We start from the raw sequence: 19,526 nt of genomic DNA on the forward strand, positions 1-19,526 counted from the left end.
TCATCACTCCTTAGCAGACCTACTGTTTCCTTGACTGTTTTCTTGTTATTGATATGTTGAAAGAAACTTTTTTTTATTACCTTTGACTTTCATTGGAAGTCTTTGTCATGCGTGCCAGGCGACATGGCTCTGCATGCCACTTCAGGCAGGCGTGCCATAGGTTTACCATCACAGGTCTCCTGCTTGATCAGGGAATTAGACTAGGGATCCTTTCCAAGGTCCTTTCCAATTCTGTTTTTCCTACCCAAGAGTAACAAGATTTATAGACAGGCAGGACTGGAGAATTCTGGGAGTTGAAGTTCATCCACCCACTCTTTTCCCCCCAATCTCTAATCACTTACTTTTTCCTCAGCTAATCTTCATTCCATTTATGTCTCTTATTTTTTTTTTGTTCTGAATATTTGTGTCTATATGATTATATGTTCCTACATGTGGCTTTTATCTGAGAGAGAGAGAGAGAGAGAGAGAGAGAGAGAGAGAGAGAGAGAGAGGGAGAGAGAGAGAGTAATTGATACATGTAGGTGGTACATATTATAAACTGGGTACATTATTTTACATGCATCAAATTTTAACTGGCCTATATTACAATACTTTATTTTAATTTGTCATGAGCTTGTCCAGAAATATGTCTTCTGGCAGTTGTAGGGGTATGTGTGTATGTGTGTCTGAGCACGCACACATGTGTTTGCATGTGTATATGTAATTAATCTTTCTTCTGACCCTGTCTTGAGTGTTCTGACATATAAATACACTGACATTTAAGAAACCTTCCCTAAAGAGATTAAATTTTCTACCTCAGAAAACTGGCCAATGAAGAGCCACAGGGGAGATCCTCACTGTATTATACTGTCAAAAATTATTTCATAAAACCAACAGTCCATTCCTGTGTTAAATTGTGAGTTTGCTACTTTCAGCAGTTAATTCTGATACTTTCTGTCTCAATTCATTCATTCCCCTTCATACATGGAATTATTAGTAAAGAAATATGAAGCTTCCTGCATTTTTTCAGCATTCATAGGAATCTATTTTTTATTTTTTTTTAAATGTACCATAATATATCACCAAATTTAGTTCCACTGGGATGCTGAAAGTATTGCTGATTTCTACAACAAATTTAGTTACTTGTTGGGTCAACAGACTGCAGGAAAATGTGAACTCAAAAGAAAGCAGCTTGAATTTAAAAAAGAAAGAACCTAGTGGAATTGCAAACAGTCCTCATTGCAAAAGGTCACAAACTAGCCAGCATTGCATGAGATATTAACTTTGGAGCTTCCAGCAGTATTGATTGTTTCAGAAGAAGATGGTGCTAAATGGTCAAAAGGAATCAGACTGAATACTGAATCAGAGAAGCAGGGTAAATGTAGAAAAACTACAAGGAGAGAAAAAAAATATTCAGAGAATAACCTCCCAACAGAATGAATAAAAAATGGAGATTAGGAAAAAGAATGTGGAAGTGGATTAGAATTGAATGAAACAAATTATGTAATAAAATGCCACAGAAATATGTGAAGTTACGGTAATGGGAAATATGAAATAAAATGCTTGGTGGAATGATGAAATGAAAGAGGCTATGAATGACAAAAAACTAAACATAAGAAAATGATTGCTACAAAAATGAAAATATATTATGTAATTTATATATAGATAAAAAATTGCAAAGAATGTAGTTAGAGAATAAACAGAAGTCTAAAAGAGGGAGAGAGCATTCTTTTTTTTTTTTTTTTATTGAAAAGGTTTTCAAATACCAATTTTTCCCCCTTTTTCCCCCCCTCCCCCCTCCCTAACCCCCCCTCCCCACCCTTCCCCCCCTGTGACTTCTTCGTAACAAAAAAACCCCCTAATTCATAACAGATTACTTACTCCCTCCTCAAAATACTGACCTTTACTTACTAAAAGTATTATAAATCCCCCTTTATCCATACATTTCAGAAAAGAAGAAGAGAAAAAAACAAAAAAAAACAAACACATTATACTATAACTATTATAAAATAACTTCTAATTTAACATAATAGTGTTTTATATCTATACATTATTGCAACAATTCAAAACCACCTTCCACTTTAAAACTATACGATAAGTCCTACTTTAATAACATTTCAAAGCGGGCTCCCCATAAAATCTAATTTAACATTTATTCCACTCTATCCATTTCCTCCACTCCCCTAAATGTATCACTTAAAAATCCCTTTTCTTAAACTAATCAGTCTATAGCTAGCTTATTCACCCACTGTCTTACAAATTTACCATACACAACAATTCTTGATATCTTTAATTCACTGCCCACACTACTTAAGAATATATATATATATATATTCCATTATATCTAAATAAAAAAAGAAAAGACAATAACTTTAAATTTATAGTCCATATAATATCTTCTTGAAGTCTTTCCACTGGATTGTTAAAACCAACATCCATAATAGGGTAACATAGCTTGCTGATGCAACAGTTTATTCAAGATCTCCAATCATATCTGCCCCCATCAGTAGTAAACATCTTCTTATATATATAAAAGTAAAAACAACCACCCGAGTGACATTATAATTATATTCCATATAATAATAATTGTGGGTTTCATCAGGATTATTAATTTCCATCATCGTATTGGGTAACAACCCGATCTTCTGCATATCCCAATGTGATTCTCTTGCCTTATAATTCAAGATAATTATAATATATTTATCAACACAAAAAGAAGTTTCAAAGTAGATAATTCAAAACCATCAATTTGAGGCTCTTTCCATGTCCCAAAATTACGGCAATGCAGAGATCTGCCACTATCCTCAGGATGATATTGACCAATATGTCGCCTCCTCTATGTTTTCACATAATCATTCATATTTTAAAATCACTGGCTTCACTGTTGCTTGGGTTAGAAATTTCTATTTTTGTACAACCTATTTCTTTTTTTGTTTTCTTTTTGTGGGTTTGACTTCCATCCTAATTTTTTGTGTCTCGCGTTTCTTTTTTATCCCTTGTATATCCTCTAATTGGTTTCCATGCTTGTCCTTGCCTTGATAAATCATCACATTAAAATCAGATGGCACTTCTCTCAAATTTGTAAATAATCCAGCTGGGGTATCCGATAAATCCAAAGGCAATTTATCTGGTACAGTCTCTGTCTTTAGTTCCAGCTCCTTCTGCTTATCCTGTATTATATCTGAAGACGTTAAATTCATTTTCAACCTATTTTGATAAAATTCTTCCGCTCTTTCAACAGTATTTAACTGGTATCTTTCTCCTTGATATCTCAATATAATACCAACTGGGACGTCCCACCGGAATTGAATATTTCTCCTTTTTAACTCAGACACCAGAAAGCCAAATTTCTTCCTTTCCATTAATATCTTAGGTGGGAGTTCCTTGTAAATCCAAATCTTTCTTCCATACAATTGCAAATTAGAATTGAAGGAATTTTGCACAATTTTATTCCTAATTTCTTTATCTGAAAAATAGATTACCACATCTCTAGGCAATTGCCTTTGCTTGGCAGTCCAGGAGTTTATTCGATAAGCTCTGTCAATCCTACAAAACACATCCTCAGGTTGAATCTTTAAAATCCCAGCTAGAAATTCAGAAGATATTTTCCTTAAATCATCTCTGTTATTTTCCTGCAAACCTCTAAGTCTTATTGCATATTCTGTGAAATTATATTGTATCTTTAGAACCTCTTTTTCAATCCTCTGTTGCAGATTTTCTACATTACCAGACTTTTGGTCAGCATCCATTTTAAATTTTTCTTCTGAACTATAATCCTGAATATTTAACAAATCATTTTCAATTTTTTGAATTCTATTGTCCAATTTATCTTGAATTTCAACCATTTTTGACTCTAGTAAATTAGTATTTGTATCCAACCGAATCATGAATTCTGACGCTTTTAAAATTTTTTGCTGCAAAAAGTCAAACTTGGATTTCACCAATTCCTTAGTTTCCTGCTTAAATTTTTCAAGTTGCTGATTCACAATCTCATCCCTTCTTTCAATCTCCTCTAAGAGAAATTCTATTATATTAAAATCAGGTTTCTGGGACTGAAGAGTTAAAACTTGTTCCTTTAAATTCTTAGTGGGGGAATCCCCCCCACCTATTTGTTTGTCTGACTTCACAAGCCTCAGTGCCATGTTTCCGCCTAAGCAGGCTTTGTTAGAAGAAAAAAAAAAAACAAGACAAAAGACTTCCAGCCAGCAACAATCAGGCCTCCAGGGGAAAAAGAAAAAAACAAAAACAGGAGCGGAGTTTTGTCTACAAATGTAGCCAGTGGTATTTATTCCGCTACATTGTAATAATAAAAAACGGAAGAATGGGAGAGAGCATTCTTGATAGAAAAAAAATGGGATGAAGAGGATTAAATAAAAAGTCTCCAGAAGAGTGAGTGAAATTAAAATTAAATATGAAGAAATAATTAGGAATGAAAAGTCTCATTTTTACTATCAGGATATTCTCATTATTGATATTAAGCCTCACAATGGTTACACTTACACTTATTAAACTGTAGTTCATTATAACAATGGATTGCTCAGTAAGTCAAAATTTGTGTCAAAGGGCAATAAACATGTTTCTTCAGATCTGTTAAAAACAACAACGAAACAGTATCTGTTTGGGTATGATGGCAACCAGGTAATATAATTATATAACAAGGAAAAGGCAGACATATTGCAATTTTGTTTTAGCTCATATGAGAATACATTTTTCACACACAGTTTTGAACAATCATATGAAAAAGCAAGATTTCTACCAAACAGAGACTTGGAAGAAATATAGCAGATAGAAAACTAGCTGGATCTTGAATAAGCTAAAACGGACTGCATCCTAGGGTGCTGTAGGAGCTGTCTGATAGTTTGGCCAAATCCTGCAGAATGGGTGCAATACCAGATGACTGGAGGAAAGCAATTTAAAACAAAAAAGCAAAAAATGGATGCAGGGAATAAAGACCAATTGGATCCTAGCATAGGCTGGATGGTGACAACTAAGTGGAACTATTTGTGGCTCGAAACCTATGTTCAAGTGTAATTAGCAGCTGCTCATAAAACTATAGTTGCATGCAAACATTTAGGCACCCCTGTTCAAATTGTATGTTTAGTGAAACCTTAAGTAAACAGAAGTTCCTGTAATACATTAGAAATTGTACCTCTTTGCAAATTTCAGTACACACAGACTATGTACAACTGTTTACAGATTCAAAATAAATGGACAATGGATATGGCAGGTACAGAAGTTTGGACACTCTTCCAGTCTGTAGTTTGTAATGTCACCTTTGAGAAAAATAACGGCTTCCACATTTCCCGCAATCAGCTAACTCTTTCTAGCTCAGCAATATTCCTGGGTCTGCTTGCATATAGTGCATTTGACATCTCTTCCCAAATCAATAATATTCAAGACTGGGGACTATGAAGACCATTATGAAACTTTTTCATTCCTGTAAGTATTTCATGCTTGATTTGCAGATACATTTGAACCATGGTCCTCCTGAAATATCCAACCTCATTCCAGAAAAATATAAGATTCCTGCTATGCTTTGTAAACTGTAGTCCATGGCTCAAACATAAGGAAAGGTTTTAAAGTTTGGATGTGGAGGGAGGGATAGTAGAAAGCAGGTCCCTAGAGGGCATGGCACCCAGCATCAAAGTCCAGCATGAAGAAGCTATAGTCCCATGGATGTTATTCTTTATTCAATACAGTGGAGGACTTCAAGCAGCATAAAATATTTCTGTAGAATACAATATATGTAGCGACTGTTAAACTATGTACATGATGCCCAAGGACACTAGGTTTTCCATTCTGTGGGGAAAAAATGCATCATTACATACCTAACCATATTGGCTTTCATTCTGTTATTTGCTAGGTAAAGGGTTTTAATTTTTCTTTATGAAAACCATTATTTGTTAGCTTTACTGGTGTATGTTAATTATTTATTTATTTATTTATTTTATTTTATTAAATTTCTATACCGCCCTACTCCCGAAGGACTCAGGGCGGTGCACAGCCATGAAATAAAACACATAGATATACAAAACTTAAAATCGAATAAAATGAATTAAATAAATTTGGCTGAATTAATACCCATAATTTAAAATACCGATATTTTAAAATATATTAAAAATTTAAAATTTACATTTAAAAGGGAGAAGATTTAGGCGAGGCCAGCTTGATGAAATAAAAGCGTCTTCAGCTCGCGGCGGAAGGTGCGCAGATCCGGAATCCTCCGTATCTCTGGGGGGAGCTCATTCCAGATCGTCGGTGCCCCCACAGAGAAGGCTCTCCCCCTAGGGGCCGACAGCCGACATTGTTTGGCCGACGGCACCTGGAGGAGCCCCTCTCTGTGGGAGCGTACTGGTCGGTGGGAGGCTGTTGATGGTAGTAGGCAGTCCCATAACTAACCAGGTCCTAAGCCATGGAGCGCTTTAAAGGTGGTAACCAGAACCTTGAAGCGCACCCGGAAGACCATTGGGAGCCAGTGCAGCTCGCGCAGGAGAGGTGTTACATGGGAGCTCCACGTTGCTCCCATAACCACCCGCACGGCCGCACTCTGCGCCAGTTGGAGCCTCCGGGTGCACCTCAAGGGGAGCCCCATGTAGAGAGCATTACAATAGTCCAGACGAGAGGTAACGAGGGCATGAGTGACTGTGCGTGACGAGTCCCAATCTAGAAAGGGACGCAACTGGCGAATCAGGCGAACCTGATGAAAAATCCTCCCGGTCACGGCCGTCAAGTGCTCTTCTAAAGACAGGGGGGCCAATGATTCGCCCCCAATAGCCAGCGATGGTGCCAGCTGACTATATCGGGACGTCGGAAACCACAGCCACTCAGTCTTGGATGGGTTGAGCCTGAGCCCATTTCTCCCCATCCAGATCCGTACGGCCTCCAGGCACTGGGACATCACTTCAAGGGCATCGTTGGGGTGGTCCGGGGTGGAGATGTACAGCTGGGTGTCGTCAGCGTACAGATGGTACTTCACCCCGAAACCACGGATGATCTCGCCCAGCGGCTTTACATAAATGTTGAACAGAAGGGACGAGAGAACCGATCCCTGCGGCACCCCACATATAAGGGGCCTCGGGGTCGATCTCTGTCCCCCTGTCAACACAGACTGCGACCGGTCAGAGATAAAGGAGGAGAACCACCGTAAAACGGTGCCTCCCACGCCCAACCCTTCCAGCCGGTGCAGCATGATACCATGGTCGATGGTATCAAAAGCCGCTGAGAGGTCTAACAGGACCAGGACAGAGGAACAACCCCTGTCCCGAGCCCTCCAGAGATCATCAACCAACGCGACCAATGCCGTTTCCGTGCTGTACCCAGGCCTGAAGCCCAACTGGAACGGATCTAGATATGACACTTCATCCAGGTACTGGGGTAGCTGTCGCGCAACCACACTCTCAACAACCTTCGCAACGAAGCAAAGGTTGGAGACTGGACGATAATTAGCCAATACTGCCGGGTCCAGGGAAGGCTTCTTGAGGAGGGGCCTTACCACCGCCTCTTTCAGGGCGGCGGGAAAGACACCCTCACCCAACGAAGCATTTATAATCCCCTGGAGCCAGCCTCGCGTCACCTCCCGGGAAGCCAGCACTAACCAGGAGGGGCACGGGTCCAACAAACATGTGGTCGCGTTCAATCTACCCAGAACCCTGTCCACGTCATCTGGGGTCACAGGATCAAACTCATCCCAGATAACAGTCTCAAGACCTGTCTCCGTTACCCTCACTGGATCTATCCCGTCAGAGTCCAGACCTGCCCGAATCTGAGTGATTTTGTCATACAGATACTGAACAAAATCCTCGGCTCTTCCCTCCAAGGGGTCCTCCCGCGCTTCCTGGTGGAGCAGGGAGCAGGTCACCCTAAACAGGGTGGCCGGGCGATTATCTGATGACGCAATAAGAGCAGTAAAATGAGTACATTTTGCTGCTTTTATCGCCACTAGGTAACTCCTAATATGAGATCTTACCAGTGTTCGGTCAGATTCAGAAAGACTAGCCCTCCAACAGCTCTCTAGGCGTCTTTTCCGGCGCTTCATCTCCCTCAGCTCCTCGGTAAACCAAGGAGCCAGGCGAGACCGGCGCCGGGTCAGAGGCCGCAAAGGCACGACTCGATCCAGGGCTCCAGCAGCCGCCCTATCCCAGGCGGCCACTAGGTCCCCAGATGAGGCGTGAGCCAAAACCTCCGGGATTGGCCCAAGCTCCATCTGGAACCTATCAGGTTCCATCAGGCGCCTGGGGCGGTACCATCTTACCGGTTCTGCCTCCCTGCAGCGGGGTGACTCGGTTCGAAGGTCAAGGCGAAGGAGCGAGTGATCTGACCATGACAAGGGCTCAATGACTATATCCCCTATCTCGAGATCACTAACCACTGTCCAGAGAAAAAAACCAAGTCCAGTGTGTTTCCCCCAGTGTGCGTAGGGCCATGAATTAGTTGGGTCAGGTCCATGGCCGTCATGGAAGCCATGAACTCCCGAGCCACCTCAGACGCCTCACCCACGGATGGCAGGTTGAAATCCCCCATGACCATAAGTCTGGGGGTATCAACCGCCACCGCGGCAATAACGTTGAGTAGCTCGGGCAGGGCTGCCGCCACGTGGCAGGGAGCCAGGTACGTGATCAGCAAACCCATCTGAACCCCGTGGCCCCACTTCACAAGGAGGGACTCACAACCAGCTGTCTGAGGTACAGTGGTCTCCCTCGGCCTAAGGCCCTCTCTAATAATAACCACTACTCCCCCCCCTTCCCTGTGACCTTGGCTGATGGAATGCGAGGAAACCTGGTGGGCACATTTCTACCAGAGGGACCCCTCCCTCTGGGCCCAACCAGGTCTCCGTAATACCCGCCAGGTCCGCTCCCCCCTCGTAAACAAGATCACAGATGAGGGGGGCTTTATTTACTACAGACCTGGCGTTGCTAAGGTGACCAGATTTTAACATTGGTAAAGAGGGACATTGTGGGCGTGGCTTATTTTGTGGGCGTGGCTAGCTGGTCATGTGACTGGGTGGGTGTGGCTAGCTGGTCATGTGACCGGGTGGCCATAGCTATGTGTATAGGGTAAGGTGAACAGATTTTAACATTGGTAAGAAGGACACCATTGTGGGCGTGACTTATTGTGTGGGCGTGGCTTGGAGGCCATGTGACTGGGTGGGCGTGGCTAGCTGGTCATGTGACCGGGTGGCCATGGCTATGTGTATAGGGACTACTCAGAGGGCTGAAAAGTCATTTCTGACAGGTCCTCACACTTTTGACTGGTCCTCACACTTATGACCATCCTCACATTTATGCCCGCGCAGTATTCTTAACAACCATGTCACTCATTTCACAACTGCTTCTCTTCACCATGATGACAAGATAGGGCAAAAATGTAAAATGTGAGGACAGTCATAAATTCGAGGACTGGTCAAAAGTGCGAGGACCAGTCAAAAATAACTTTTTCAGCCCTCTGAGTAGTCCATATGCATTAAAGGATACAGCAATAGAGAGGGATGAAGGAATGGAAATTAGAGTAGGAGTGAGGGTAAGAGAGGGAGGAAGAGAGGAGGAGAAGGAGAAAGGAAGAGGAAGTAGGGAGGAGAAAAAGAGGGTGGGGGGAAGAGAAAGTAAGAAGGAAAGAAAAGAGAGTGGTGGTAGGTTTGAGGAGAAAGATTGCTGTACAATAAAAAAGATGAAAGGGAAGAAAGCCAACCCCAAGCAAATATAAAGATATTAAGATTAAGAATGAATTGTTAAACTTTAAAGAATAAAAGAGAACAAATATGAATAAATAGCAATAATTAGAAACACACATACAAACATACAATGTATTTTCTTTGAACAGAATATTTGGCTGGTTCACAAATTTAAACAGCGTTTAGTCATTTCAATTAAATTTACAATTTCTATATTTCCTTTTTGCCATATTTATTCCTCATCTATTTTTTTAAAAAAACAATATTACCCTTCATCCTCATCTCTAATCTTAATCAAATTCAATTTTTCCCTTCTATTCTATATTATACCCCTTCCCATTGTCATCTATTTTTATATCCATCCTCACATTGGTTAATTATGTAATTATGTAATACAGTTGTTTAATACAAATTCAACATTTTAATATAAATCTATTAGTTATATAACTATTTTTTTGTATATTAATCAATATGAACATGAATATTCCAATTATTTCCATGCAATTAATTATATTTACCAATAATAATAAACCAAATAATTTCCCCCATATATTCCTCCAAACCACAACTTAACCATTTCTGCTTTCAACACAACATACAATTATTAATAGTATCTCAATTATTACAATTCCCTAGTTAAATAGAGCTTTTTTTCTTTTGTGTTTTAAAATCTTGAACTCTCCTCTTTTGCCCAAAATTTCCCATTGTTTGCAGTTTTGTACCTACCTTTTTTGGTGAGGAAAAAGAAAAAGAAAAAGAAAGAAATCTCTCTCTGCCTCATTTTGTCACGTTGCAGCTTTACTTTCGCTTTCGCCTTTGTTTTCAGTATAACTAGGGGGAAAAAAATCTGCTCCAGGAACTTTTTGCAGCTTTTTGCAGCTTTTTGCAGCTAATTAACCTAGTGGAAGCTGTTAACAGGGGCTGTTTTTTCTATTTTTGCAGGCATGGGTCTATTCATTTTTTTTTTAACACTGATCAGCTGTAGGTCGGCCCTTTGAAGCCCCGCGGCAAGAGTTTAAAGAGTTTTTTTTCCCTCTAGCCATCAGCAGGGATTCAGGAGGCAGCCGGGACTCAGGAGGCAGAATGAAAAATCGGGACTTTTTTAAAACGCCGCGGGACGCGGGACAAATTGCTCAAAAGCGGGACTGTCCCGCCAAAAGCGGGACGTCTGGTCACCTTAGGCGTTGCACAACATCAGGCGAAGGCCCGGGCCCTGAAGGCCCGGGCCCTGAATTATGGGCTTTGACACCCTGTTTTCTCTCTGGGTTGGAATTGTGTTAACAAATTCTCTTTAAATAAGGTACAGCAAAAACTGAATTATGGGGTGAGTGTTAGAAGATAAGTTTTACATAGCACATGTAAATGCAAATTACTGTAGTGCAGTGCCAACAAAGCCTTTCCAGAACCATTCAAGAAAGTGAAACAGTAAGGCACAGATCTGGCTCAAATCCCTTTTCAGGTCAGCCAGAGATATAAGGGGACAACTAAAAAGTCTGCAGTCTGTACAGTGAAGGTTAAATATGGGCTCCCATTGCCATTATTTATCCTCTGAAACAGCTGGGAAACTTCTGAAGTAGTTAATATATCACCAGAGTAGAGGAAGCGAGACTGACTGTATAAACATACCTCAGGGCTTGCAACTGTTCCCATTAACTGCCTGTCTCAGGAAAGTCCTACTATTAGATAGACTCCTGCTGTATTCATACTGATTGAACACTTCAGGTAGGGCAAAGAATTAAACTGAAACATGTCTGGAAAGCCGGCTCCAGAGAGATTTTGTGGGAGGGAAACTGCAATTTTATTTAGAACCACAGAAGGTTATAGCAGATCGCATGTCCCACAGTAAATGTCAGCAACTGCACTGCCAAACTATTCTGTCACTTCCTTTGTTCAGGTAGACACAAGGGTCATATGAGATTCCTAGATATGTGTATTACACCAAAGTGTGCAAGAATATCTCTGCCTACTTCAGATTGAACCCATAGAGGTCAACATAATACACATCAATTCTGAAGAAGTATTTTGCTTCTGAAAAGCAGCAACTGACCCCCAGCAAAATCTCCCAGAAGTAAAAACATAACAGCAAAGAGAATGAAAAGCCACTGTTAGTTCACCCTAACAGCCACCATACAGTTTTGCAACAACTTCGACAGATTCCCTGCAGCCTGAATAAAGTGGCAGCTTTAAAGCCCTCTGGGCACAGCACCGAGGAATGTGTTGTGTGGCAAAGATTCCTTATCATCTGAAATTACAGAACTGCTTATTTCATGATGGACCCAACAGGTCTTTAATTTTTTATGATTTAATATTTATTCATTTGTAAATATTAAAAAATAATACAAGCCTCCCTAAAATGAAGCAGTGCAGATTAACATACTGAGAAAGCCATTCATCGCCTCGTCTGCCATCATGCTAAACAATTATTAGATCAGCCAGAAGGCAATGCAAAAAGCATGTGACTCCTGTGATAATATGTAATGTTACCATTTCCCAGGCCAGTTTAATCAAGGTTGCTCAGGACTAGTCTTGTAAAGACCTCTAAAAATCCATTTCAGCTGTTTTACCAAACACAAAAAGAATAGCAGGTTAGGTCTCCTGATGTCCAGCAAATCATAGTAGGAAAGGGCAAATCATAAATGGTCATCTAATATGTGTCAATATAACATGGCATAATGTATCGCACAGTATGCTAAACCACAGGTTATTTTAATTGCATTGTGTTAAATGATGTCACAGTGATTCCATACGATCCATATGATTCCAAGCCATAACATAAAAAATGATTTACAAACCACTATAATTGGGTTCAATACTCTAACCACAAACCATACAACACTCATATATATCTATATATCTATCTCTATCTCTATCTATCTATCTATCATCTATCTATCTATCTATCTATCATCCTGTTGTAACATCCTGAGTTCTGTGATATATTGTCTTGAGCAGATGGCTGTGATGCAACATCTTGGGCTTTGGTTTGGTTCCAAGTCTGAGGTCTTGTCATGTGCTCATGGCGTGTGTTAGTTTGCTTTGTGTGGGGATCGGAGGGGGGCTCAGCAGCTGGCGATGCTGCTGTGGTCCGGCCCCTGGATGGTGGTTGCATTTTGTCTATGGGATGGGATTGGGTTTGAATCTGGTGAGGATGATTGGTGGTGGCGTCATGTGTTATCCTGGGTCTGGTGTCAATGTTTGTGGCTGAGGCTCGTTTGTTGACTAGGGCTAGTTTCCAGATGTCTGGTAGGTGGGAGGTGGGATGTGGGATGTTACAATACTAAAGCTCAGGATATTACAACACAGCCAACTACCCAGGATGTTGCAGCACAGAACTAAGGATGTCACAACACTAGGGATGCTACTACAGAACCCATTACCCAGGTTGTTACAACACAAAAGGTTAATGGGCACACAGCTAGGACCTCAGCCACACAGGATGTTACGAAACAGCCGACTAATCTGCAAACATCTACTCTATCTACTAATCAAGGTGTAACAACACAGCCAGCCAACCCACTTACAACAACAAAGCCAACATTCCACACCTCCCCACCAGTATTTATAGAGAGACGGCATCTCCGATCACGCTTTGGTCGCACAAGCACGAAGCCGAAGGCACCAGCCTGAAGATGACAAGTGGGACCTCGTCGAAACGTCGCCAAGATACTCTCAATCTTACACGGGAAAAGACCCGAATACGCCAAGACTTGCATATCTATCTATCTATCTATCTATCTATCTATCTATCTATCTATCTATCTATCTATCTATCTAAATGAGAACAAAAGAAAATATGCCTATGAAACAAATCCAATAGGTCAAGCAATTCAGTCAGCAATGGTTCACGTTTAAAATGATGTGGCTTCTATATTGATTCTATATTATTTGTAATCAAATAATATGGACTTTTGCCTTCCCTTTTCTTAAAGAAAAGAGGGCTTTTTAAAAAAGTGTGATAACTGGTAAATAAATATGTGAACTTTGGGTTCACATATTTATTTGTGAATTATTAACATTTGCTCAGACCAAAAGATTTTTAGCCCTATATACTGCAGGTATGTTACAGTTTTAAGAAACTTTCCAAAGTTTGCCTAGGTGTACAATTGGTATTTATACAATTATTTGCATAGATATACTACTCTAGTATATTAGTTGCAGCGAGGTATGCGGAGTGGTTAAAATAGAACTGTAGAAGCGTAATGCTGTTGGCAACATTATTAGTGCAGCATGCTGTAGTCTAACTGAAATTTCTTGACTTCAACACATGGATCAGATATGCATTAGTTGTATGTTTTTCCTTGTTTATATAATTTCTATTCTATTTTTTTCACCTTCACAAACAAATCTGAAACAAGATTACTTCTGCAGGTGAAAGATAGCAACATAGAATGTAGAATAATAGATTTGTATGGTCTTCTAGTCCCCCCCCCCCGTTGAAACCCATGATGGCGAACCTATGACATGTGTGCCCAAAGTGGCACACGGAGCCATATCGCCTGCACGGTATTGCCTGTTCTTCTTCCGAGTTTCTGGCGCTGGCCTTTTTGCATGCGGAAGTGCCGGAAAGTGGAAGAGCTGATCTTCTGTTTTCCTGCGTGAACATGCACGCCGGCCAGCTGATCATCACGTGCACATACGCACCAGAAACCCAGAAGACTAGCTGGCCGGCATGGAAACCAGAACTTGATTTTCAGGCTTGCACATGTGCCTGGGCAGCTCCTCTTCTGGGTTGCAGCCCAGACAAACGTGCGAAGTATGCGCAAAGTGTGCGTGCTCCCTTTTCAGCACTCGGTACTGAACAGGTTCACCATCACTGCACTAAAACCATTTTAGACAAATAGTTGTCAGTCTGTTTTTGAAAGTCTCCAGTGATGGAGCACCCATAACTTAGGCAATTAAGTTGTTCCATTGATTGATTTTCCTCACAGTTAGGAAATTTCTCCTTAATTTTAGGTTGCTTCTCTCCTTGGTTAGTTTCCATCCATTGTTTCTTGTCTTGCCTTTTGGTGCTTTGGAAAATTGTTTGACCTCTCTCGTTTTTGTAGAAGCCCTTCAAATATTGGAACACTGCTAGCATCCATGTTTGTATCCCAGATTACCCATGAAAAGCTGTTTCAATTTTATATAATTACTCCTTTTTTAACAGTGTATCCAGCTGTAAGGATTTCCCCCCTCTCTTTTCCAGATAAAGCTTCACCTATTAAATTTCTTTGTCTGATTGCTTGTAAAACAAATTGATTTCTCATGTGGGCTATTTTTCTATATAATCGTCTTTTTCATTCATTATTGCAACCAAACACAATAATTAAATTGTTCCATAGGATATATTTTGGGAGTGTTTTCCCACCATTTTAACACTATTAAGTAAGAATCCCTGAATTTCTATGTATAGAAATATAGTTGCCTTTTCATGAGGAATAGAGAAACTAGCAATTGTTTAGAAAAAAATAGTGAAATATATCAACAATAGTTTTTTCCATATCTGACTCTTTTATTACATGGCATTTTTACTCAGAACGTTTTACCTCAATATCCAGTCTGCATTTGCTAGGTGACTGTATTTATTAGTGATAATGTTTTTATGGAAGAACAGCTCATTTTAAATTTATATATCTACATAGTATGTCAAAATCCTAGAAATTTCTAAAAATTCTTGAACATAGCATATCTTTGGAACAATGCAGCTGGCAAGCAGCAAAGTAAATATAAACAATATGGTCAGAACTAAAAGATTCATTACTACGTTGAGGTAATGAAGGTACACTAAATACAAATATATTTTGTTCTTAGGAAATGTTAAACAGGTGCCTTTGAAATGAAGACAGTGATGATTACACAGTATAATAAAACATGGGGGTGCTGTTCAGAGATCCTCTGTCCTAGAAGAAGAAATGCAACATCTGCAACTGAAATTATGTACCAATGATTGAATGTATCCTCTTGAGGACCATAAGATAGTGTTATGTATTACCAGACAACTGTGGAGATAAACAAACTTCACTAAGAGGTCCTTATAGAATTCCATCTACTTCCAAAACAGATTTCTGTGAGTTATATATCATTGAAAATGGTTAAATCCTCCCTTTAAATGGCCTCTGAAAACATTGAAAATATATTCTACTTGTAAGAACAATTCAAAATGCCAAAAGTCTACATACACATGTTTAATATACAGAATTTAAGTTAACTCAGTCTTCCCCACTTGTGGTCTTCTGAGTACAATAGAATTTCTGGAACTTGTAACCCAATGAACCTGGAGGGTAACAAATTGGAAAACCTCGACTACCTAATAAACAACTTTAAAATCATCACTAAAAGGATGCTTCATGAAGGAAATGAGAGGCATAGTTAGTTGCTGACAGCAACAGCAAGGTGCAAGAAGAGGAATTAGAGGCTTTCTCTCACCCAAATCTTTAAATCTCTTTATGTTCCCAGTCTGAAAAATCAGTCTGTATTTAATAATTACCTCTTAATACTGAAGATGACTTTTATCCAATATAATACTAATGGTAATAACATGATAATTCTCCATACAAAATAATTTTGAGAATACTGCCATAGTATTATAAAAAATGTCTGTCAGGAAGATCTTCAAACTAGGTTTTATTTTATTTTTTTCCTGACATCTAGTTCATTAAGGGAAGAATTTGAATCAAGGGTGATCTGCATGCTGTTACCTGAGCACAGAAAAGCACACACTTGTTATTTTCAAATTCTAAACAAAATCAGTCTTTTAGGGATGTAAAATTCATTCACTTTGCATGTGAATATTAACCTTATCAAATGTGGTACGTTTGAATCAATATGTGAATTGAAATTAAGTTATACATTGAATTTCAAATTTCTCTGTATTTTCTAATGCAGATAAAAGCATATAAAATATGTATTTTAGGAAGAGGTATTATCAAATAAGCAATAATTCTGATGATAATTTATCATGGTAGCTCTTCAAAATGAGAAATGTTTAAGTTGCTCATAATTGGGACATACCAACAAACTTTATAATGACATTGAATAAATTGCATTTGGCTGAGTTCACAGAAATACCAAAGTCTATTTGTGTGAACTGAAATCCAATAACTTCTATCTATATAAATCCTAGTGGCATAGATTGGTATTTTCTTGAACACATAGACCATTCAGAGTGCTCTGTAAACTATTTATTCTACAACCTATCTAGCCTTGAATTTTCCACATCCAAAGATTATCCAATAGAGAGAGAGATTCTCTGTCAGAGTTTGGCATGCTTTTCAATAATTTCAATGATTAACATTGACTCTTAAATGAACAGTGTTAGCAATAATATATATTTCCAGGTTTTGATTATATTCTGCTAACTAACAAATATATGTAAGAAATAACCACAGAAATACACCACAGTATTATTACAGTAGTAAAAATGGGAGACTTTAATTACCCTGATAGTCAACTAGGAGACAAACTCTGCAGCAAGTGGGAAATCAAACAGATTCCTAACCAACCTAGCTGACAATTTTGTCATCGAAAAGGTAGAGGAGGAACTAGAAGAAAAGCTATACTAGATCTAATTCTTACTAATAGAGAAGAAGTCTTGCTCTTCTTGCTTTCCAGCTTTCTGATGAGGGAGGATGTGGCAGACCGAAACGCTGAGCTGAAACAACAACATTAGTCCACATGTCACGAACCGGCACTGGGAGAAACCAGGGTGGGGCTGACTGCTGTCCCCATGCCCAACAGAATGAGTGTTCAGGTAAGACAATGCCCTTTCTCATTGAGCATGGGGCCAGCGGTCAGGAATGGGACATGCCAAAGCAGAGGTCCTAACGGGAGGGACCAGCCCGGTCTGGTGAGCCCAACCCCGTGTGGACTTGTTGTAGAACACGGTGGCAGAATGCCGCCTCTGCCGAGGCACAGATGTCACATTTATAATGGCAGATGAACAGCGAAGGGGACGACCAGGTGGCAGCCCTACAGACCTCCTCCAGCGAAGCCTGGGTGGCCCATGCCACTGAAGTGGCCGCACTTCAAGTGGAATGAGCTGTAATGTGGTGAGGGGCGGGCAAGGCCTGTGCCTCATAGGCCTTAGCGATAGCCACTCGAAGTCAATGCCCCAGTGTAGTAGAGGTAACCTTGTGGCCAAGAGTAGCTGGTTGGAAGGAGATGAAGAGAGACTCCCATTCTCTGAAGCGAAGAGGTCCTGTTAATATAAATGTGGAGAGCCCTCCGGACATCTAAGGTATGCCATGACCGTTCCAAAGGAGGGGCTGGATTGGGGCAGAAGTTGGGAAGCACCAATTCCTGGGCCCTATGGAATGGCGTATTAACTTTGGACAGAAAGGAAGGGTCCAGGCAAAGGACTACCCTATCCGGGTGAAAAATACAGAGGTCAGCCGTGATGGAAAGGGCCGCCAGCTCCGAGATCCGGCGGGCCGAAGTAACGGCCACCAGGAAGGCCACTTTGTACAACAGGAATCATAAACCAACCTCCCGCAGTGGTTCGAATGGGCTCCAGGTCATGGCCCAGGTGGGGTACCGATGGAGTGGAGGGGGACAGAGATTGGTCGCCCCCCCGGAGAAACTGACTAATGAGGGGGAGCCTGGAAAGGGGGCCCATAGAGCCACATGACAGAATAGAAGAAAGGGCTGCTACTTGCCTTCGAAGGGTGTTAGGTGCCAAACCCTTGTCGAAGCCGTCCTGGAGGAAGTCCAGGACCTGCTCCGTAGACACCACTGTAGGGACTAGTCCCTGCCTGGTGCACCAATCTGCAAATGTCCGCCATGTGGAGTCATAGATGCGTGTGGTCAAGGCTCAACAAGACGCCTGGATGGTGGTGATGACCCTTGAAGATAGCTTGCAGCCCCTCAGCAGTCGCCGCTCAAGTGCCAGGTGGTCAGTTGGAGCCACCAGGTGTCCGGGTGGACCAACGACCCCTGGCTGAGAACGACCCTGTCTGGAGGGAGCCACCATGGCTGGGTCACTGAAAGAGCCAACAGGTCCGCAAACCAGGGACAATGAGGCCAATGCAGGGTGATCACGATGAGTTCTGCCCTCTCTCCCAACAACTTCCTGATGACCTTGGAGATCAAGGGAAGCGGGGGGAAGGCATAAAGCAGTCCAGGAGGCCACTGGCTGTGGAGAGCATCCACGCCCTCTGCCCCTGGTGTTGGATACCTGGAAAAGAATCTCGTCGTCTGACGGTTGGTCTGGGTGGTGAAGAAATTGACCTCCGGGATGCCGAAGCGAGCTGTAATCTCCCGGAATAAGGCCGGGTGCAGGCTCCACTCCCCATGGTCCACTGGGGCTCGATTGAGCCACGTTCGCCACCCTTGATATGTGAGAGGCCCAGATGGACCTCAGATGAGTCTCCACCCAGAGGCCCAACATCTCAGCTTTCGCATGAGGTGCCGGGAATGGGTCCTCCCAAGTCAGTTTACATGGGCCTTTGCAGCCACGTTGTCTGTCCGAACCAAAATATGTCAACTCTGGAACACACGGAGGGTGAGATGGATGGCCCGAAGCTCCAGCCAATTGATGTTGTGACCCAGGTCAGCCTGGGTCCAGCGGCCCTATGCCATGGCCAATGCCAGGTGGGCTCCCCAACCATGAAGGCTGGCAACCATGGTCAGGACGAGGCAATGAGGCTCCCTGAACTCCCGCCCCTTGAGAGCTGCCGGGGAAACCCACCAGTGGAGGCAAAGGTGGACCTTGCAGTAGGAGGAACCCCGGTGGAGCTTCTGATACAGGAGAAGGAACCACTGCAGAGCCCTGCAGTGTACCTGTGCCCACGGCACGATGCCAATGCACGACACCATCTTTCCGAATAGTTGGGAAAGTGATGCCAGGGAGACAGACCTGACCAGGGACTGCAGGCTGGACAGGCGGTCCTGAGAAAGATAGACC

At 41.5% G+C, this 19,526-nt stretch overlaps 1 protein-coding gene across 4 annotated transcripts in view; it reads right to left on the bottom strand.

Annotated features, from left to right (window-relative positions):
- ERBB4 (erb-b2 receptor tyrosine kinase 4) overlaps positions 1–19,526 on the bottom strand; it is a 1,174,706-nt gene that overhangs the window by 766,559 nt on the left and 388,621 nt on the right. The gene's annotated exons all lie outside the window — the stretch shown is intronic.

Source organism: Pantherophis guttatus, chromosome 1 (assembly GCF_059756535.1).
Source record: "Pantherophis guttatus breed Tessera chromosome 1, ASM5975653v1, whole genome shotgun sequence".
NCBI lineage: Eukaryota > Metazoa > Chordata > Lepidosauria > Squamata > Colubridae > Pantherophis > Pantherophis guttatus.